Here is a 21,926-nt window from a genome sequence, read left to right on the forward strand (position 1 = left end):
CTGACTTCTACTTTGGAAATGAAACAATTTGGTAAAAATTAATCTTCATTTGAATGTCCTCCAAAATTGTGGCACTTCCCCCACTTATTTTGTTGAGTGTTTCCTCAAAGCCAAGTGACTATGTAGCCTAACTTTTCTTTTGCCTCATCCGTGTTGTTCTAAAGAGAGTGTAGACTTTAGGTCTGGACAGGGCCAAGTTTCAGCTTGGGCCTTGCGCTGGGAAGGTGGATATAGGTGGTTTCTCTGCCTGAGCCATGATTTCTCCATCTGTAAAATATCTAGAATGATTCCTTCCTGGTTGGGAGGATTTATTGTGATAAGATGTGAAAATGAGCGCCACTCTTTTGATTACTTTGTGTTGAAATGGCCAGTAGGTTGACCAGATATTCTAGATCATCCCCCATGTGTTATTGTGCTATAGAAGATGGTCCTTCTTTCACAAAGATGGTGCCAAAGGCAAAGAAGGAAGCCCCTGCCCCTCCCAAAGCCGAAGCCAAAGCAAAGGCTTTGAAAGCTAAGAAAGCGGTGCTGAAAGGCTTGCACAGTCACAAAAAAAAGGAAGATCCATAAGGCACCTATATCCCAATGACCCAAGACCCTGGGTCTCCGAGGGCAGCCCACATATCCTTGAAAGAGCGCCCCCAGGAGAAACAAGCTTGATCACTATGCCATCATCAAGTTCCCCCTGACTACTGAGTCAGCCATGAAGAAAATAGAAGACAACAACACACTTGTGTTCATTGTGGACGTCAAGGCCAATAAGCACCAGATCAAACAGGCTGTGAAGAAGCTCAATGACATTGATATGGACAAGGTCAACATCTTGATCAGGTTGGGATCATCTAAACTGAGTCCAGATGGCTATAAATCTAAATATAAATTTTTTCACCATAAAAAAAGAGAAGATGGTCCTTGATCAAATTGACAGACTTTTCAGAATTAAAATATTTTATTTCTTTTTAAGATTTTATTTATTAGAGAGAGAGAGAGAGAGAGAGAGCGCGCACACACTTGCACAAACACGGGGAGGGGCAGAGGGAGAGGGAGAAGCAGACTCTCTGCTGAGTGGGGCTCATTCCCAAGACCCAGAGATCATGACCTGAGCCAAAGTCAGACACTTAGTCAGCTGAATCACCCAAACCCCCCTCAAGGAAAGGGTAGTTCTTCTAGAAAAGGCAAATGGAAAGATGTTTATGATTTGTAGCAGGTTTTTAGCCTTTATATTCAACTACATGTTCTTGGTTTTCCTTGTTACCTCATTCCCTGCTTTGTATTATCTTCAGAGAATGTGAATGATATTCCCTCCATGTGTTTTATGCCTCTTATTATAGTTTGATATCTTTGAAAGACCTGTGGGTTGGGCTTTGATCCTGGGTCTGCCTCTATCAGCACAGTGATCCTGAGCAAGTTACCTCTTTTTCCTCACTTGTGGGAGGATCCCATAGAAATGATAAGGGTTTCGGACACATGGGTGGCTCAGCAGTTGAGCACCTGCCTTCGGCTCAGGGTGTGATCCTGGAGTCCCAGGATTGAGTTCCACATCGAGCTCCCCATATGGAGCCTGCTTGTCTCTCTGCCTGTGTCTCTGCCCCTCCCTCTGTGTCTCTTATGAATAAATAAATAAAATCTTAAAAAAAAAGAAATGATAAGGGTTGATGTTTATTGAGCACTTACTGTGAGACAGTGGTCACTGTGGCAAATGTGTTACATGGAGGGCATCATTGGGTCCCACACCTTATTTTTTTAAAGATTCTATTTATTCATGAGAGACACAGGAAGAGAGAGGTGGGCTCCATGCAGGAGCCTGATGCGGGACCCAATCCCGGGACTCCAGAATCACACTCTGGGCCAAAGGCAGGCTTCAAACAGCTGTGCCACCCAGGGATCACCTGGGTCCCACACTTTATGAGGAAGCTGCTGTAATTATCCTCTGATGTAGGTGGGGGAATCTGAGGCTCATCAACCTCCACGGGCACACAGCTAACAGGTGATAGGATTGAGCTGAATGTAGATTATGAGGATAGAACTTGGCACTGGGGAAAAGCACTTAGTACATGTGAACGCTGCATGTATCCCTGCGTGTGCGTGTGCGTGCACGCACACACACACACACACACACTGCATACTCTTAAATTAATATTTTCCTAAGATACAATATCTACCAGGTTATAAAATCTGGAATTCCCTAGGGAAGTGGAGAGTATCTAGGACCAACTGGTGTGAGAAAGTACATGTCAGAACCACAAACTGTGTTTGGTTGTGATTGTAGCTGCTTTGCACTTTCTTTTTCTAATTGCCTTTTTAAACAAAGAAAATTTCTATATTTTTTATGGGGTTAATAAATACTTTTAAATGATGTAATTGGGGCTTACTGTTTCTCTTTGGGAAAAAAATCCGTTATTTCTCTAATCACTAAGCATCTTGTCCTGAGAATAATTACATAGGATCAGTTCCAGTTACTAGGGGTGAGCAACTGGCAGTCTTGAAATGTCTGTAAATATATTAGTCTGAAAATTGCATTTTAATGTGGTGTGCTAATAAAATAGAATTTTACTTGCTAAATTATTCCATGTTAATAATGATCTTTTTCTAAGGAAGGCTGTTACTTTTTTTTTTTTTTTTTAAATGGGTCGTTCATATCTTCCGAAATAACTTAACTGTCCTTTGGGATAACCTCTTAGACTTCCACTTCTATTTGAGTCTGGAAAGTTGATGGAAGGCAGATAGAATTTCAGGTCAAGACTTTGATTTTAGGAAATATCAGTTCCTCTACAGTTTGCTTTGACTAGCTTTGGCCTATAGTACATCCTGACTTAAATGCTATATTTTAATTTTTTAAAAAAGATTTTCTTTATTTTTTCATGAGAGACACAGAGAGAGAGGCAGAGACACAGGCAGAGAGAGATGCAGGCTCCATGTAGGGAACCCGATGTGGGACTTGATCCTGGGACCCCAGGATCACACCCTGGGCTGAAGGGAGGTGCTCAACCGCTGAGCCACCCAGGCATCCCTATATTTTAATATTTAAGATGAGTTATGGCACTCATGTAGTCCTTATCACAATCTAGGTGATGCTAGCAAAATGTATTCATTAGTTAACAGTGACACCTTCCAACAAAACCATTTCGAAGAATAATTCCTGAGTAGTGGGTTGGTTAAACATTACACATGCCAGAGATTTTCCCCAAGTTTATTTAAAGAGCCAGATTCCGAATTAACTTGTTTTGAAAGTTTTTGGTTACTTCCCTAGTATATAGAGAAAATCAGGCTGCTAGTGTATGGTGGACATAATTCTCATGATTAATAGATGAGCAAAATACAGTTGATATAGAGTGAGTATACAAGTTTGACACTAGACTCTGGAAGAATAGGGATGCTATCAATGGAAGAAACTTGAAATACCTGTTTACTTGAAGAATTGTATACTTTATTTACATTTTCCATGAAGGCTAATTTTTTATTTTATTTATTTATGATAGTCACAGAGAGAGAGAGAGAGAGAGAGAGAGAGAGGCAGAGACACAGGCAGAGGGAGAAGCAGGCTCCATGCACCGGGAGCCCGACGTGGGATTTGATCCCGGGTCTCCAGGATCGCGCCCTGGGCCAAAGGCAGGCGCCAAACCGCTGCGCCACCCAGGGATCCCTGAAGGCTAATTTTTATTAAAATTTGAAAACTGCATGTCATCTTAAACTGTTAATTATAGACCCCAGGGAATCATTAGCTTTCAGAAGGAGTGGGCACTTTTATTGATAGTTTAAAAAAAAAATCAAATAGGTCACTCTTATAGAATACTGTTTAATTATTGCTCATTGGCCAAAACTCAAAGGTATTGCCTAAAGTGGAAAGAGTGAAGGTATATAATAAATCAAGAGAGTAGAAAGTAAGTAGATTATAAATACTTGAAGTTTTTCTCGCATATTAACTGGGTTCCACTCTGGGGAAATACTGGCTTTTTCATGATAAAGAACATTTCTCATGTACTTAAAGTGTGTTTACATTTTGGTTATGTCCTGTTTACTTTGTATGGAAAGAAACCCTTGAATCTCAAACCTTTAACTGCTCCTTATTCAGAGGAGCGATTTTAGAACTAGCAAATCTTGTATCAATGAAGAGGGTAACTGGTTAGAGACACTGAGTCATTTCCCTGCATCTTTGGAATCAGTACTATCCAGGCTGTCTGTTATGGGTTGAATGGTGTCATTCCCCCACCCCAAAGGTATATTGAAGTCTTAACCTTTGGTACCTGTGTGTATGATCTTATTTGGGAATAGGGTCGTTGCTGATGTGATCAAGTTAAGATGAGTTCATACAGGAGTAGGGTAGGCCCTTAATCCATTATGACTGGTGACCTTATAAGAAGAGGGGAATTTGGACACAGACCAAAGGGAGAATGCTCTGTGATGACAGAGGTACACAGAGAAGGAAAGAAGGGGCCTTGTGAAGGTGGGGAGGGGGTGCAGATTGGAGTTACATTGCTATAAACCAAGGAGTGCCTGGGACCTCCAGCATCTGGAAGAGGCAGGGAAGGACCCCCTCTCAGTGGTTTTGGAGGGAGCATGGGCCTGCCAACACCATGATATCAGGATTCCAGCCTCTAGAACCATTGAGACAAGAAATTCCTATTGTTCTCAGCCTCTCAGTTTGTGGTTGTTACAACAGACACAAGAAGCTACAGGATGAATCAGACCTCCAGAGTTTGAATGCTGGCTTCACATTCTAATGCTGTGATTGATCTTAGGTGAGTTATTGAAGCTCACGGGACCTTGGTTTCCTCATCTATAAATAGGGCTAAAAGAATACTTTCCTCATGTAGTTGTTTTGAAGATAAAATCGGTATGATGCTTTCAGTAATGCTATAACATGTAAAGAAAACCATTAATTCAAAGATATAAATTATTTTTGATCATTTAGCAAATATATATGGCAGGCCCTGTGCTGGATGGTGAGTGTCTGGGGTAAACCAAGCAGGCAGGATCTCTGCCCTCTCCGATCCTTTAGGTGATCATTCCCTCTATTAACCTGAAGAAGAAAAGGAAGTAGATTTTATGTGACATCTTCATGGGCAAGAACTGGGTGTAACCTTTTCTTTGGACATCAGAGAGTCTGTACAGAGCCTGTGTACTGGTCAGGCAGTGAGTGTGGAGTCATATTGCCTGGGGTCAAATTCAGGTACTTGCTAGCTCTCACCTTGGGCAGTAACAAAATTTTTGTCTTTCTCTTATACATCCGCAAAATGGGGACATGATAGGAATCTTCCATGATAGGATTAGGTGAGGAGTAAATGAGTTAAAATGCGTAAAGTACCTAGAATAGTAAGCACCTAATAAATGTTATACTATGAAATGATCCCTGAAAGATCTTAAATTTATAAATGAATTTTGGTGATAATTATCAAGTGTGGAGAATTCAGGTATGGATCAGACATAGCTCCTTTCCACATAGACTCATGGTCAAGTTGGGAGATTTATTTTTTTTTACATGTTAGTGAAATAGCATATGAATAAAAAATGATAACAGAAAGCAGAAAGAGGATGATTAATTCTCCTTGGAGTACCAGGGAAGGTTTCCCAAAGATGAGTTTTGGAGGTTGAATAGGAGTTTGCTAGGCAGCAAAGGAAAGAACTTTAGGGGAAATGAGAATAGTGTATGCAAAGGTAGAAAGTCTTAACACAATGACAGGTACAGGAGACACCCAGGGGGTACTCACAGTGGTATAAGAGTGTAGATAGGTCCTGGAGCCAGGATTCAAAATCTGCTGTGTCTCACTGTGTAACCTTAAGCTTCTTTCTTGACCTCTCTGTGCCTCCATATTTTCTTCTTTTAGTGATAACAGGCTTTGGGGGGAACAAATGAATATATTAATTTGAAGTGCTTAGATCAGTGCTTGGCCAGTGTAAGTGCTCAAAAAAAGTACTGGCTCTAATTAGCATTATTGCTCTTGTATTTGCTATTGGAAGACCAGGTTTGGAAGACTTACATACTATTCTCAGTCTAGTTCACAGATTCCTGTGGGCCTGTGTAAGTGCTGCACTCTCGGGTCCGTGGACTTTCTTGTAAACAACTATTTTTTTTTGCCATTTGCCACTGGGATCAGGAGGTAAAGAAAATGTAGTGTACTTTGTTTAAATGGAGGAAAAATGATTAAGGTAGGCCAGACATTGGCACAGAGCTATGTGCAGATTGCTGATTAGGCAAAATAAAAAAAATAAACCAGCATGTTGAGCCAACATAGTTTTGTTTTTAAATCTGGTGAACCACCTGTATCTAAGCGATTAATTTAAAGATGGCTTTGGTTTGTTGTTAATTGTCTCCAGATTACTCGGTGACATCAGTTTGTGTTCTGAACCACTGTAGGTTTTAAAAAGCCACCACCGGAATGCAGTCATTCTGCTGGGGATGCCACCCAGAGTGGTGTGTTCAGAGGTGAAAGGGTACATGTGACCTCGGATTTCTGTGGCTACACTTCTCATATCTAATGGCAATTGCATAATTTCAGCCATGGTCCCACCCACTTTTATTTTTATTTTTTGAAGGAAGGGGGTCATTTCCATTGTGGTTTTTCTTTAATTATGAAAGTAAAATGTACTCAATATGACAAGGCTCAGACAAAAAGAAAATTAAAAGTAAACATCACTAGAAATTCTAGTTGGAGATCATTAGTAATACTTGGGACAGAGCCTTTTAAGAATCATCTCGGTTGAAAAAAATAAATAAATAAAAATTAGGCCTTTCTCAACATCAGGGGCAGCTAATGCCAGTGTTGGGCAAGAAGTAGGCTGATGGGTGAGGCTTTTGGAGAGATGCTTAAATAAGGACAAAAAATTCAAGAGAGAAACAACATAGGCAATATCAAATATGATATATACAGGTGATAGATATCGAGTTGGACCTCTGGACCTGGCAGGTGAATCTAGGAGTCTGGAGTAGGGGAGAGGTCTGAGCTGGAGCTGCAGGTTTGGGAGTATAAAGATCATCCATGGAGGGAGTGTAGATTGAGAAGGCTTGCAAGAGCTTAGTTTCTCATTACCAAGTTAGGGTTGCAGAGATGAAGAATAGGCCAAGGAGACTGAGAAGGAGTGGCCGCTAAGGTGGGAGGGTGATGTCCTGGAAAAGTCAAGGGAAGATGTATTTCAATGGATGGATGTGATCAGCTGTGTCAATCTGAAAACAAATCACATCTCTGTGTAAAACTGTAGTAACTATTGAAAACTTATGAATGTTCTTTGGTTTTTATCTTATTTCTCTACATTTACAGAGTTGTATTAAGTATAAATGCCCCATTCTCTCTTCCTTCTCCCTGGAGTTGCATTGTTAATAGTTAATAGTCTGGGTCACCTTCCAGATGTGTGTGCAAATGTATGAGAGTTATTTATGTATCTATATTAATATCTATACCTATTATATTTTGTCTATAATAAATATTTTGTCTTAATAAAATATTTCAAGTAAATATCCCAGTAAGTAGAGACTAATGTATTAAATGCTGATCTACCTACTGTCCATTTTTTAAATTAAGTTTTTATTTAAATTCCAGCGTAGTTAACATACAGTGTCATATTAGTTTCAGGTATACAATATAGTGATTTAGCACTTCCATACAAACAGTGGTCATCACAAGTGCCCTCCTTAATCCCCATCACCTATGTCACCCATCGCCCTCACCTACCTCCCCTCTGGTGACCATCAGTTTGTTGTCTATAGCTAAGAGTCTGTTTCTTGAGGCGCCTGAGTGGCCCAGCTGGTTGAGAGACCGACTCTTGATTTCCGCTCAGGTCATGATCTTGGGGTCCTGGGACAGAGCACCGAGTCGGGTTCGCACTCAGTGGGAGGCTGCTTCTGGATTCTCTCTCTCCCTCTGCTCCTCCTGCTGTTCACTTTCTCTCTCTCTTTCAAATAAGTAAATAAATCTTTAAAAAAAATTTAAAAAGTCTGTTTCTTGATTTGTCTCATTTTCCCCCTTTGTTGGATTGTTTTGTTTCTTAAATTCCACATATGCCTACTAGCCATATTAAAGAAATGTGACAACTGTTCTGGATGTCTTAGAATTTATCTCTTCTTCTTCCTTATTATTGCAGTTCTACTATTTTTATTTGTGTTCTACTATTTTTATATACACACACATACATCTCCTCGCTTGTGTGCACGCATGCATGTGTTCTCTGTCTCCCCCTTCTCAGGCTCTGGCCCAAGCTGTGCTGTAGTTTTCAGGCAGCTGCTCTGACAGCCGCCACAGTGGTCCTGTACCCAGCTAGCTGGGTCCTGGGAGAGCCACAGAAGCAATGGTGCACAAAACGCAGCCTCCGCAAGGAACATGTTAAATTTGCTGATGAGGGTAGCTTTGGGAAGTCCCAGGGTTCCATTTGAGAGCTCAGGAATGCTAGTGTGAGGATCATGGTCTAGGGGAAAGTCTGAGGCTTTAATGCCCTTCAGTCCTTGCTTGGAATCTTAGGTCTGTCTCTAATCATGAACAGGGACAAGTCATGTCTCTGTTTATTTTTCATCACAGACCAGAGACACCCATTCCCACCTCAAGAGGTTGTGAGGGTTGTGGGAGATAACTTATGTAAGCCAAGTGCCTGAGAGAGCTCATCATGTACTAGGTACAAGTGACATACATTTCTTCTCATCTCATCTTTTTCCTGTTTTGCTGTTAAATTAGTGGATGAAAAAGTTTGGAGGTATGCTGTTTAAGTAGGTATACTGCAGGTATATAGAAAGGGATATTGAGATAAAAGAATCTTAGTGCAAAAAGTAGCTGACCCCACACTAGTGCTCTACTGTTTTTCGTTTTTTTTGTTTGTTTTTTTGTTTTTTAGTTTTAAATCTAATTTCTTAGCCTGTAAGCCTTTGTTCCACTGTGAACAGGTTCATTGTCAAGTTCACTACAGAGGTTTGGTGGTTTTCTGGAGTACAGTAGCTAATAATTACTGCTTTCCTGACCTAGGAGAGAATACCACTTCAGAAGATCCATGCCAGCATCAGTTGTCAAAAATATCATTTGGTTAGATGTCATCAGCTATGGTTTGTGAAAACAGGTCCTTAATCACAGTGGTGAAATGAAAGGGTTGGAAAATGGACAAGTAAAATGACTTCAGATGATTTTTCATTGCTGACAAATTATGAGTCCTGCACATGTTTAGCACTGGCCAAATATTTACTGTGACCCCTTGGTCACTGCGCTGGAGGATGTGACTGGGTCAGGACCGCCCAGCACACCAGAGGCATAATCAAATGGCGTTCCCACCCATGGCTCTCAGACTGGCCACCCCACTTGGTGGTGTGACTTGCATTAGCAAAAGCCATCTTCTCTTACACTTGGGTTTTTCTAGGGGGGGTTGAGGGAAAAATAAAAATCAATGAATGCATAGAATAAAAGGAATTTAAACAAATTTAAAAAACAAGAATAAAAGGAATTTAAGACCTATTGACTATTGTCATAGATGGATCCCAAGTTAGTAATCAAGTAGGTCATTGGTGATTGTTCATACCCATGATTTGATCATCCTAAGCACACAGGCATTAACAAAGGGGAGAGGAAGCTGTTTATTGGCTGATGTGGACAAAGGAAGAAAATATATCTGGTACAAGTTTTCCGTCCCCCAGTTCCTGGTCTCATGAGTGGCATATTTCATAGTTCATCATTCTCCTTCCTGGGGTGGCCAAGGCTGCTATAAGGGTGATGTTGGTGGCCTCTAGGACATGACATTATTCACTGGGTCCCTGCTGAGCTCCTCCGTAAAGAGAGTTAAATCTATCCAGTTGGGTCTCAAGGCATCATCTATATGGGGAATGGTGGGCCAGCTATAGCTGTCTCCTAGCTGGCCTGAGTTGCCCTTCCCTCAGCCTTTTGCTGCTCTTGTCTATCAGAAAGAGACTACCAGCTCCTTACTGGTCCGTTTCTCCAAAAGCTCCTTAATCACAAGTAGGGAATTAGCTTTCGTTGGCCTTTTTCTTTTCAGATCTTCTTAGAAAAGAGGCTGTCTTTTTATTGCTTCAACTGCTTTATCTTACTTAGGAGGTAAAGTTTAGGGTATTCCAGGAATCAAACCATATTTTATAGCCAGGTATATAAGACTAGTATATAGGTTATCTCTGATGCATAAGCTGTACAACAAAACATTGGACACCAAAACACACACACTCAGTAGCCATACCTGATTATATGGAGGAGGACTTTATCTCTTTTTTTTTCATGACTCGTAGATGCTCTTCTTTTCTCACTTCTGATGAGATGATCACAGACAGAACTTTAAGAAATAGCCTAGGTAGCAAATTCTTTTGATATGGTAAGCTTTAGAAAGCAAATGTACTGCAGTGAAATCAAACTAAGCAGTATGTGAAGCTGTGGAGCATTTTTATTTCTTCAAGGATGATAATACTAGGGAATTAGGTAAACTTTTTAATGAACCTCCCCCTTCCCAGGATGTGTAGGATTGAGTTTTTCCATTATGTATGCACCTGTATAGCCATTACCCCAATCAAGATAGAGAACATCTCCATCACTCCTACAGCTTTCTTCCTGCTATTCCAGATAGTACCTCTGTCACTAGATGAATTTCCCCTGCCTTGATCTTCATATAAATGGAGTCATACAATATGTGACCTCTCATGTTGCCTTTCTTTCGCTCAACCATCTGTGTTGTTGTAACATTAGTTCATTTTTGTCTATTGTGTGTAGTGGTATTCCATTATAAGAATATACTTTAGCTTATCCACATTACTGTTGACAGACACTTGTTTCCCAGTTTTCGCCTATTGAGAATAATGGCATTGTGAACATTTTTGTATATGCCTTTTGGTGGACATTTACCATGCATTTCTGTTAGGTATATTTGAGGTGTGGGACTGCTGGGTTGTGAGGCATACATATGTTGTTTAGCCTTAATGAAGTCTTTCAAAGTGGTTGTTCAGGTTGATCTCCTCACCAGCTATGTTATGATGCCACCACTTTTTAGGGACCACCATCCCTACAGATACCAAAGCTAGAAACTTCCTATGTCTTTGAGATTCTTTTCTTTTGCCTCATCCAAGTATGCATCAACAGGAATGGCCAGTCTTTCCAAATGTCCCTGGAATGTGTTTTATCTTTTCAGTTCTCAAGTGTTTTCATTTTTTTTCTACCTTGAAGATGGTAAAGCTGCTAATTGGTTTTTCTGTCTCTAGATTTTCTTTTCTACAAGTCAATTTCCAAATGTTCCCCTAGAGTATAAAGATACATAAGTAAAAGCACTCATTATAATTCACAGGTCCTTTAATGTGAATTGAATGGGACTCTAATTTAAAACCAGCTATAATGTAAAGTCTGAATTCCTTTGCATAAATATACACTGGAAAGAGTTAAAGACTAATGAATTTTCGACCTACTGGGGATGTCATTTGGGAAACACACATACACAGAGAAAGGAGAGAAAGAGGAAGACTTTTGCCCTTTGCCTCTGCAATAAGATTTGGCTTTAAAAGAAGCTAAAATAGGGCAGTACGGGTGGCTCAGCGGTTTAGCGCTGTCTTCAGTCCAGGCGTGATCCTGGAGAGCCGGGATCAAGTCCCACGTCGGGCTCCCTGCATTGAGCCTGCTTCTCCCTCTGCCTGTGTCTCTGCCTCTCTCTCTCTCTTTCTCTCTCTCTGTATCTCTCATGAGTAAATAAATAAAATTAAAAAATAAATAAAATTTAGGCATGGATAAATTCATGTCACAGAAATGCATAAGAGTACTATCTGTTTAAGGATCTTTCAGGTTAGATTGTTTAAATCTTGATGGCTCCTGACACTATGAATGTATATGTTTGTACATAAATGCATGCATTTCTCATTCAGTTCTTAAAATGACCATTTTAAATTGGTATTAATTATAGTATCCTCTTTTTGTAAGTGAGGAATGGGGATCTCTGAGGAGCTGAATGACTTGCTCAGGGTAACATGGACAGTACTTGATGGCTTGGTACATATAGTCAAGCTTTCTGACTTTTTTAGCACATGGTCATTAAATTCAGTTTCATCTTTTCTGTGTGGGGCTTCTATAGACAAGATATGAACTTAAGAAACATGTTTTATATAAAATCTTTGCCCATTGGCACCAATGTGTGTTATGATTTATGTTTCTCAAACAAAATATGTTTCTTTTCTTTTCTCATGTGATAAAAATGGTAAATAGTAGAAATGGTAATAATCTGGTAAAAATGGTAAATAGTAGAAAACACAACAATAGGGACACCTGGGCGGCTCAGTGGTTGAGCATCTGCCTTTGGCTCAGGTCATGGTTCCAGGGTCCTGGGATCAAGTCCTGCATCAGGTTCCCCGTGGGGAGCCTGCTTCTCCCTCTGCCTATGCCTCTGTCTCTCTCTCATGAATAAATAAATAAAGTCCTTAAAAAAAAAGACCCATAACAATGAAAGAGTACAAAAAAGAAATTTTAAAAAAATCACCTGAAATTCCACCAGTTACATAGGTCTTACTTTTTAATAACATGGAAGGCAAAGGACTATTGTCCTCCTACCTGAGCTCCTGTTTTGTATCATCATGTCTTCACATCATCAGGAAACCAAGTCAGGTAAAATCTGGTGAGCTTTCCTGAAGCTCAACTCTGACCTGACTTTCTGTGCTGTGGTGATTCGGATGTTAATACTTGAAATAAATGAAAAGGCATGATACAGAATAGTGCCGTCATACTGATGTGCAGAAGCCATGACTTTTAGTGATAAAATTAGGTTCTTTGTTTCCATGCACCTAAAATACTTGTTTATAGTTGTGATAGTTTCGGAAGGAAATGCAGTGTATCAGGTGTATGGGATTTGGAGTCCCGCCAGGTCAGGATTACGGTGCTGGCTTTATGGCTTCCTAGTGGTATAGCCTTTAAGTAAGCTTCTCGATTACTTTGAGTCTCAGTTTTCTCATCTGAATCATTGGAGTAATACCACCTAATAGGGTTGCTGTAAAGACCTAGTGGGATCACGTGAGCACCAAGGCAGTTGTGGTTATTTTAATAATAGTATCCTCTTTATTTATGGTCAGCAGTAATTTGTTTCCAAACAAAGTGGAGAGCTGGATTTCAGCAGTGGTAATAGTGTTTCTTTAGGGTTGCATAGAATCTCATTTTTTGGGTGGTACAGTAGTTGGCATAGTGGTAGGGGATGGCACATTGTGCTTTGGAACTTCTTGGATTCTGCTTAATGACAAGCAGGTAGCAGAGAACTGAAGCTCGCAGTTGCAAAGTGAGCGTGCAAAATTTGCAAAACACACAGCCCTGCAAAATTAGGGTGCATACCAGACGAATGAATAACATCCTAATTATTATCCTACGTTGGAGAAAGTCTGGTAGGATTGTGGCTTCAGGCACTTTGTGAGACCCAGCTTTTTAAGCTTGCAAAACAGTGATTACTATTTTTAGTTCAGTTTCTACCCTTTAAAAAAGTGTAGTATACTCCTTGCTACTCCTGGATGATTTTATGTATTTTAATTAATGTTATCTTACTGCGTTTGTGCCCCAAGGCTGCTTTAGTGAAAGATGTAATTTCAGAGGGTTGATGAAATTAGATAGGTCTGACTGGGAAGACTCTGTTATTCATATTTATGGTTATAAAATATTTCAGGTCCATCTATGTATGACATTCCTGAGCTGTAAACACACAGTGTTCTGAATCCATCTGTCTTAGAGTGGTTCAGACCAGTAAAGTAATAGTAGCTCTAGTGTGGGGGTGGTTTTGTTGAGTTTGGTGTTAAACATGGCTTTACATTTTTCCCTTAAAATCTCATCATGCAATTATATATAAAAAGATGAAAGTGATCCTATAGACCAAACACAAACACCTCTCCCCTCTGGCTTTATTGCTTTATAGGCAGACCTTGCATATTCTTAGTTGGCATGAGGTTTGTGACAGGTAGGAATCAGCCTAATTTGAATCTGAATGAGTAGCCAACTACAGAGCAGGGGAAGCATATTTTAAATAATTTGCCAGATCTGAATGCAATTGGTCTTGCAATAAAGTGAAAGACAGTTCTCTGAAAAAGTAATGTTTTGAGTAAGGCTTGAAATAAGACCCAGTCAATAAAGAGAAAAGCTATAATAAACTATTTTGGTAAAATGCAGGGCAGAGTTTTTTAGTGGGAGTTAATTAACATGTAAGATGTCACAAATTACTATTAACAGTAATGATACAGTATCTCCCCTATGTTAAAGGTTATTGTCCTGAAACTCTCTTGGTGGTATGACTTGAGGTGGTGAAATATAAATCCTAGGAGGAGAAGAATCAGGAGTATCAAGATAATAAGTGAATCTTAGGAACTTTGTACACATTTTTTTAATGTTCCTGTAAAATCAAGCCGCAAAGTGCACTTTAGACATCTCATGCAGAGTTTCATTGTAATAGTGTGTATTCCTTTTACTTTATGACAAGTAATGACCATTTTATGAGGCTTTTGTTTTATCCAGGGTTTGGTCACCTTTCCACATAGTCAGTGCCTCTTCCTCTCTGCCTCTTTCCCTTCTTTCCATTCAGTCATTTCTTGTTTTGAACCAGGCACTGTCCTAGGCTTTGAGAACATATTGAAAGAAAGCCCCTGCCCTCAATAAGATTACATTCCAGCCAGGCAAGGCAGGTAAGTGTAGCGAGCTTAGTGAGGTACCCCAGAAGCAGATGCGGGGATGTAGTTTGGGAAACGAGGTTTTATTTGGGGTCAGTACTGTGAACAGGAAGGGGAGGAAGCAGAATTGGGCACAGGGAGAAGGTAAATGAAGCTGCAGGTTTGATAAAGCTTCAACCAGCCTGCCAGAGAACTCTGGATTGCCCTGCACTGAGCCATAACCTCACTCCTTTATAAACCGGGTGTGTTGTACAGGTATGGCATGCCCGAGAAGGGCATCCCCTAGGGTAGGTGGGGCAGCTCTCTGCAGCTAAGACTGACCCTGAAAAGGGAGGCCGTGGAGGCTGTCTGCTTGCAGGTGGCTGGTGAGTCTTAGCAGTGCTTCTCTCGGTCTACTGCAGTAAGTATTTAAGTATCTGGTGGTGACACATGATGGAAAAAAGAAATCTAGATGAGGTGGATAGAAGGAGAGGAGGAGGCCTTTATGGGTTATTTGAATGGAGGTCTATAGGAATTGAGGGCGTTGGGGCAGAGCTGTCCAGGGAAGAGCCAGAGCAAAGGCCCCACAGAGGAGTGTGCTTGCTACAGCAGGAGAGCAACAAGGAGGCCAGTGTGAGAGCCAGGGTACAGTCATGTGAGGCCTTCGGACTGTTACAGGGAGTTCACCTTTTATTCTCTGTGAGGTGGTGTATTCATTTGTAGGGCTGCCCTAATAGAGCACCATAGACTTGGTGGCTTAAATAATAGAAATGTATTATTTCACAGTTCTGGATGTTAGAAGTTCATGGTCCAGGTATTGGTAGAGTTGGTTCTTGTGCCTGTGAGAGAGAATCCCTTTTTCCCTCTCATCTAACTTTTGGTGGTTTGCTAGCAATATTTGACATTCCGTGGCTTGTAGATCTCAGACTTCATCTTCACATGGTCACCCTAAGTGCATCTCAGTTTCCAAATTTCCTTGTTTTATGAGGGTACTAGTCATATTAGATCACAGCCTACCCTAGTCTAATGACTTCTTCTTGACTAATTACATCAGCAATAACCCTGTCTCCAAATACAGTAACATTCTGAGGTACTGGGGGTTAGGACTTAAATATATAAATTCTTGGAGGACACAATTCAATCCAAACTGGTGGGAAGCCATCAGAGAGTTTTGAACAGAGTAATAATATAATCTGATTTATGTTTAAAAAGGATCAGTCTGTTCTGTGGAGACTAGAATGATGGAAAGAGGAAGTAGCCATTACAGTAATCTAGGCAAGAGATGATGGTAGTTGGGCTAGGGAGTGAGAGATGGTGGTAGTAAGTGGTCAGGTTCTTGGTACAAAGTAGAGCTGATTTCCTATTAGACTTGATGTGGAATTAGAGGGAGAGAGTGTGAGCAGAGGCAGGGAGCAAGTAGAAGAATAGAGGTTTACTGAGATGGGGAAGGCTTTGGGAGGAATTTGGGGGTAACTATTAATTTGATTTAGGGCTTAAGTCTGTGATGCCTATTAGACATCACGTAGCGATATTGAGTAGGCAGTTGGATATATGAGAGATTTTGGAATCTGGAGTTCAAAGATGAGAAGGGACCAGCAAAGAAGACCTGAAAAGGGGGAGTCAGTGAGATAGGAAGAGAACCCAAGATGAGGGGAGGGCCTCGGAAAGCATGTAATGAATGTGTTTCAAGAGCATGTAATTATCCAGTAGGATGAGGATTGGATTGACTGTTGACTTGGGCAGTATGGGGGTCATTTGTGACCTTGGCAAGAGCAGTTTTGTTAGAATGATAGGGATGAAAGCCTGGTCGGAGTGAACTCAATGGGAGGAGAGAGAAAGTAGAGGCTATAAATACAGACAGCTGTTGATTTTATGACTAGCTCTTTGACGAGCTTGCTGAAGACTCCTGTTCACCTCCGAGATGCAGAGTAACTGAGATCCTAGAGATGGAAAAGCCTTTGGGAAACCTTTCTTTGACTGGCTTGGAATGGAGGTCAGATACTTCTCTGACTGCCCCTCTTCTTTTGCAGGGTGATTTAACTTTATGCTCATTAATAACTTCATGCCCAAGTATGTAATGTTAGCCCCTCTCAGACAAGTTTTATCTCCTTTCCTCCTAATAGTATGGTATAGTAACACTTGAGTTCTTCAGGGGTGAGTAAGGGAGTGTTAGGGTTATAGAGGATTAGTCATGAAGTTCTAAGGGAAGAAATATTTGACCTAAAAGGAAATGTATCTGGGCTTCACTTACATGAATAAAGAAAATGAAGGAATTATACATAATTAGCTCTCAGGATAATTTACATCCAAAAACAATTGTAGCCGCATTTCAATTTCCTCCTTCCCCTATCTTAAAATCAAGAGTTATGAGCGAAGTATAATTAACAGACTTGAGTTTCATCTCTCATTTTCCCAGTTTGCCAAGGTAAGAGAGCAGAAGATCCAAAAGGGCAACCCAAGATGGGGAGTGAAACACAAGTGCCTTGAGTTATAACCTTCCCTTGCCCCCCTAGGTGCTCGGAAACCATTTGGAAAAGACTGTCTATGCCTGGAATTGGACATGGGTAAAGGTGTGAGCTTAAACTTTCAGGGAGACATGTATAATTCCAGAATCAAAGGAGCTATTAAACTTAGTTTTTACAAGGCTGTAATAAGTCTGAAAAAAATATTTTTGACATAAATGATAGAATGAAATTGGATCATTGATGTTCCTCCTGCTTTGACAGAGGGCACCTATTAAAATTGCGCCTGTTCTATTGACTCACAGAATTCATCTGACCAAATGTGATTATTTCTGTGAGATGAAAGGGACTTTTGCTTTCAAGAGTGTATTACTTTCTGCCAGGTTTACGTAGGGGGAGAAAAAAAGGAAGTAGAATTAAACTGCACAACGAGAAGAGCTTTAGATTTAATAAAAGGGGAGCTTTTCTTAATGAGGCTCCTTGAGGCTGGTCCTGGCTTCCCTGCAGGATTTATAAATCACTCCCTCCTGGATGATCAAGGTGTGGGAAAGGCAGGGTGATCGGGAGACCTTTAAGGGGGAGTGGGGAGACCCACTTAGGTTGGAAGAATACATCTGGGCAAATTTAATGCTACTTTTAAAGACCTTCAAGCAAGCAAGCAAGCAAACACAACCCCACCAGCCAGTGGATTTTCTTAGGCTTATTTGAGCCTCATGGGACCACAGTGTTTGCAAGCAGTGTCTCCTTGTAGGAGATAGCTGGGAGACAGACGTGCTGCCTTATCCTGATGGAGGTTCTTCATGGACTCAAACCTTTGCCCCTGGAGACAAATCATTTCTTAGATTTCTGTCCATTCTGAGTGTTACTTTGTTTTTGCAGCCACCGTCTTGTCTCATCTGAGATTGGCCTCTTTAATTCAGCATTGAAATTTAAGTAGGAAAGAAAGAGGAGGATTAGTTGGGTATTGTTCCTATTAAATCTGGTAATGAGTTAGCATGTTATTGAATACTGCTTTGTATGCTTCCCCCCAAGGCTGTAAAATATTGTCATTTCAAGATAAGGAAGAGTCCTGGGGACGCAGTTGTCATTTCTTCTGAATCCACATGTAATGTAGCATTATTAACCCTTTGTAGCTCTTCTTCATGCCTGTATATGTCTGCTATGGGGAATTGTAAATAAAGCCAGCTGTGTTAAATATTCATAGAATCGATTTTCACTTGTTTAAAGTCTTCGGTGATTTATCTTCAGTGAGTGTTAATACGGCAGTAATTCTGCATTACATTTCTTGCACCAACATTTAATTGATACTATATTTCACAAGGATTATTGCAGGTTTATTGCTGTTGTATTTAGAGTTGTGGTTCTATGCTAGTAATTCAGAGAAATAGGATCCTTGAATCTGTTGTTTCCATTTTAATTGTGTGTACTTTTGAGCTGACAAGTTTAAGAAGGGCTGTTAACTCTTTAACCGACCTGCTGTATAAAAACCATTTTGGTGGAGTAGACCTGGGGATACTTTGCTTGATGACGTCATTGTATTAACTTAGTTTTTTTTTTTTTTATGATAGTAGTAAATTTAATCTATATTTCCTTTTTAATTTCTGTACTTTATATTATTTAATGGGTATTAGTGTTTGCTTTACTTCTCTGTTAAAGTACCTGGGACATCTCAGCCTGTGTGAATGGCAGCAGTTGTATTGCTTTTTAAGCAAATTGATTTATGTTGTTATTCTCTTCCAGAAACTTCAGTAGTTCTTCAGAGCACGAGGACAATGGTATCCTAATCAGTTATTGTGTGATCCTGTATAGTTCTCTACAGAACCTTACATAATGTAGCACTTAGCAGGTTCTCACTATTGTATTGGAAGAACAAATAAATGTTTGTATAGCGAAAAACTTTTTATTTAGTGAATTCGTGGATGTCTGTACAGTAAAAATGGTGCATATGTGACACAGTGGTAGGCCCTGAAGGAAGGAGGGTTTGCCTCTCAATCAAAGTCTTTAATAAATATTTGCTTAATGGATGAAAAGTGGGAAAAGAGGTAGGAGCAGTTCTAGGTGGGTAGAAGGGAAGAGTAACAATTGCAATGACTAGAAAGTATAAGGCAAGGCCAGGGCTTGAGTGGATTGTATTGGATTTAACATGGGCAGCTGAACGTTCTGGAAAGAACTCTAGACTAGGAGTTAATGCACTTTGGTTCTTTGCCACTTACTAAGAATGTGACCTTGGGTGACCCTGAACTCCTGGGCCTTGGTTTTCTCATCTGTCCTACCTTCCCCAAAGCCTCAGTCAGAGGCATAGGTGAGAAAATTCATATGAGACTATTTGATGACCTGTGATGAGTCATTCATATTAGAGTGTTTGAGAATTATGGGTGATGAGGTTCATTTATCCATCACATATTTACTGAGCACCTGCAGCAAACCATGCCCTATGGTAGCAGTGGTGGGTAAAACAGAGGCTTTGCCTCTTATGCTTTCATTCTAGTGAGTGAGAAAGGTATTAACTAAACAATCACCCAAGGATGTAATTACCGACTGTTCCAAGTACTGTGAAGTACAGTGTGCTAGAAGCTTATTCTAGCCTGGGCTAAGGGTAGAGCATCATTCTGGCGTGTGAGTTTATCCTGTACTGTGAGGAGTCTTTATTTTTATTTTTTAAAAGATTTTCTTTATTTATTCATGAGAGACACCGAGAGGCAGAGACATGGACAGAGAGAGAAGCAGGCTCCATGCAGGGAGCCCGATATATAAGACTTGATCCCAGGACCCCAGGATCACACCCTGGGCTGAAGGCAGACACCCAACTACTGAGCTACCCAGGCGTCCCGTGAGGAGTCTTTAAAGGCTCTCTTGCTGGGAGTGACCTAAACCCAACATTGCTTTAGGAAGTTGAATCTAGTGGCTATGTGTAGAATAGACTGAGGAAGGATTGAGGTCTGGGAGAAGAGTTAAATGAAGCTACTGTCCTATATATCTATCCTATATCTATGCTGTGACATATATATGTCATATATATATTCTTAGAATTGTTTTAGTGTTCTAAATATTTAATGTTAATATTTTTATGAAGGATTTTCTAGGGTCTTGATGTTTATATGGTTTTCATTTGGGATATACTCAACTTCTTTTTTTTCTTTAATTTATTTATGATAGTCACAGAGAGAGAGAGAGAGAGAGAGAGAGAGGCAGAGACACAGGCAGAGGGAGAAGCAGGCTCCATGCACCGGGAGCTCGACGTGGGACTCGATCCCGGGTCTCCAGGATCGCGCCCTGGGCCAAAGACAGGCGCCAAACCGCTGCGCCACCCAGGGATCCCCCTCAACTTCTATTTTTAGTTAGATATGAAGTTAACACAAAATATTAGCTAATGCTTTTTATGGGTTCTTCTGTGCAGCAGAGACACTGCGCTTAGTGCTTTATATATATTATCCCCTATTAATGGTCAACAACCACATGCGGTGTCAAGACCATATTATCCATCTGTATTATCTCATTTTACAGATGAGGAAACTGAAACTCACCCAAGGCTATATAGCTGGGAAGTGGGACTTGGACCCAGGCCATCTAGTTTCAAGTATATGTTCTTAATCACTTCTTTATCATTTTTTCACTTAAAAAAGAATTAATTTAAGTTCTATGAGAGAAGATAAAGATGCCAGTAAAGTGATCTTTAAATAACCACAGTGAATCCCTTCCTTTTAATATATTTCCTTCCTATTTTATTTATTTATTTATTTATTTATTTATTTATTTATTTATGATAGTCACAGAGAGAGAGAGAGGCAGAGACACAGGCAGAGGGAGAAGCAGGCTCCATGCATCGGGAGCCTGATGTGGGATTCGATCCCGGGTCTCCAGGATCGTGCCCTGGGCCAAAGGCAGGCGCCAAACCGCTGCGCCACCCAGGGATCCCTCCTTCCTGTTTTTTAAAAATAAATTTTTGTTAATTATAAAATTAGGTGGAAAACCTATTAAAAGGCAAACCTTTTTTAAAAGTTTTTTTTTTTGTGGCATTATGCATTTTGTCATGAAGAATTATGAAAGTTTAATAGTTCTTGACGTTGCTTTGTGCACTACATATCTTTCCATTTTTACTTTGTTCATGACCAGAATAACTATTAGCCACATCAGTGAGTGGTGTCCACATCTGCTCACTGTGGTAGATCTTATGTTTGCCTCCCATCATACATTGCCTATAAAAGCCCAGTTCAGTGTTGGGCATATATGTAGTTGTAGGGCAGTAGAATCATAGCATGGATAGCACCTGTGGGGTGTACATAGCTGAATCTCTGAGTTCACAGACAGGGACCCCAAAATTAAGGTGAGTCACTTCCACAACACCATGGTACAAATTTTGGACAGAGACAGACCAGAGAGCAGGACCCAGAACATCAGCCCACTGTTCCCTCACATACTTGCATGTGAAGGGTAGCGGAATATGGCACCCCAGTATATGACTATAGGAGCTCAGGATGTGTCACTCCAAAATACATTGCTTTAGTATGTTGATTACTTCAAACTGTAGGCACTTGAAAAAGAGCAAATGCTAAAAGTAGCTTTCTCTAAACTCCTCTTCTTTGTCTTTAGGCAGATAGGAACTTAGTTGTTATTAATTCCATCCCTGGAGTTTCATCAACTGGGGGAGATTGACTGTTATCACAGGAAAGGAGACTAGAAGTGACACCACATCCAGACAGACTTTGTTACAAAGTGTCATGCCTCCCATCCGTTCTTTTCAGGGCCTACTCCATCTTTCCTAAAAATCATTTACTCTCCCTTGAGAAGCTTACATGCCCTCCCCTTTTCCCTATTAAGATGGTAATTAAGCCCGAATTCTAAGCCACTTCTTTGAGTTACTCATTTTCCCCTGGGTATCTTCCATGTTAAATGAGGTTATACATTAA

At 40.4% G+C, this 21,926-nt stretch overlaps 1 protein-coding gene across 9 annotated transcripts in view; it reads left to right on the forward strand.

Moving 5' to 3' along the window:
* Window positions 1–21,926, forward strand: part of APBB2 (amyloid beta precursor protein binding family B member 2) — a 381,437-nt gene that overhangs the window by 13,951 nt on the left and 345,560 nt on the right. The window lies entirely within an intron of this gene.

The sequence above is a fragment of the Canis aureus genome, chromosome 2, assembly GCF_053574225.1.
Source record: "Canis aureus isolate CA01 chromosome 2, VMU_Caureus_v.1.0, whole genome shotgun sequence".
Lineage (NCBI taxonomy): Eukaryota > Metazoa > Chordata > Mammalia > Carnivora > Canidae > Canis > Canis aureus.